Raw genomic sequence first — 661 nt, 5'->3', positions numbered from 1 at the left:
GATCACATATCAAGAGAGCCTTCGGCGCACAAGGGAACGTGAGCCGTCGACTCGTTTTGACCGCGTCGGCAACACGGACAGCACGCTGAACACCTCACAGCGAGCGCCAACAGCGGCCACTCAAGGGCGAGACGGTGGCGACCGTCGTGCCAGAGCCCAACCGAAACGGGGGCGACCGACTGCATTGAGGATGTGGCACCTCGTTGAGACCGCCGCAGGACTTCGAGTCGGAAGGAAGCCTGCAGGGAAAGTGCGGTCGAGGTTGCGTACTCCTCTCTGCGACCGGGCGCGCAAGAGCTGCGAGAGCCACGGACGCGCAACTTTAACGCACGGTAAACACGAGGAGCGAAAGCCGGCCAGCAAAGCTTCTCCAGCCGTGCGCAAAGTGCGCGAGATCGCAGCCTTGCGTTGCGCTTGTTGCCCTCGAAGTAAGCAGGGTGTCCCGTAGACCGGGCGCTCGAACACGCTGCGGGGCCGTGCCTCCTCCAGGCTTTGCCGCGCGAACAGGGAACGTTCGCGCGCAAAGCGCAGGGAGGTGAGGAGGCTGCGCCCGACGTTTGCGGTTCGCTGCGTACGCGGTTGATGCGGAGAGCACGGCGCGACGACTTGCCGCGAAGCGGAAAAAGTCTCCCGCACGAGTTGGCGAAACGTTGGCGAAGCT

The sequence above is a fragment of the Rhipicephalus microplus genome, unplaced genomic scaffold, assembly GCF_043290135.1.
Source record: "Rhipicephalus microplus isolate Deutch F79 unplaced genomic scaffold, USDA_Rmic scaffold_520, whole genome shotgun sequence".
Classification (NCBI taxonomy): Eukaryota; Metazoa; Arthropoda; class Arachnida; order Ixodida; family Ixodidae; genus Rhipicephalus; species Rhipicephalus microplus.
Note: the sequence above shows the minus strand (reverse complement) of the source record.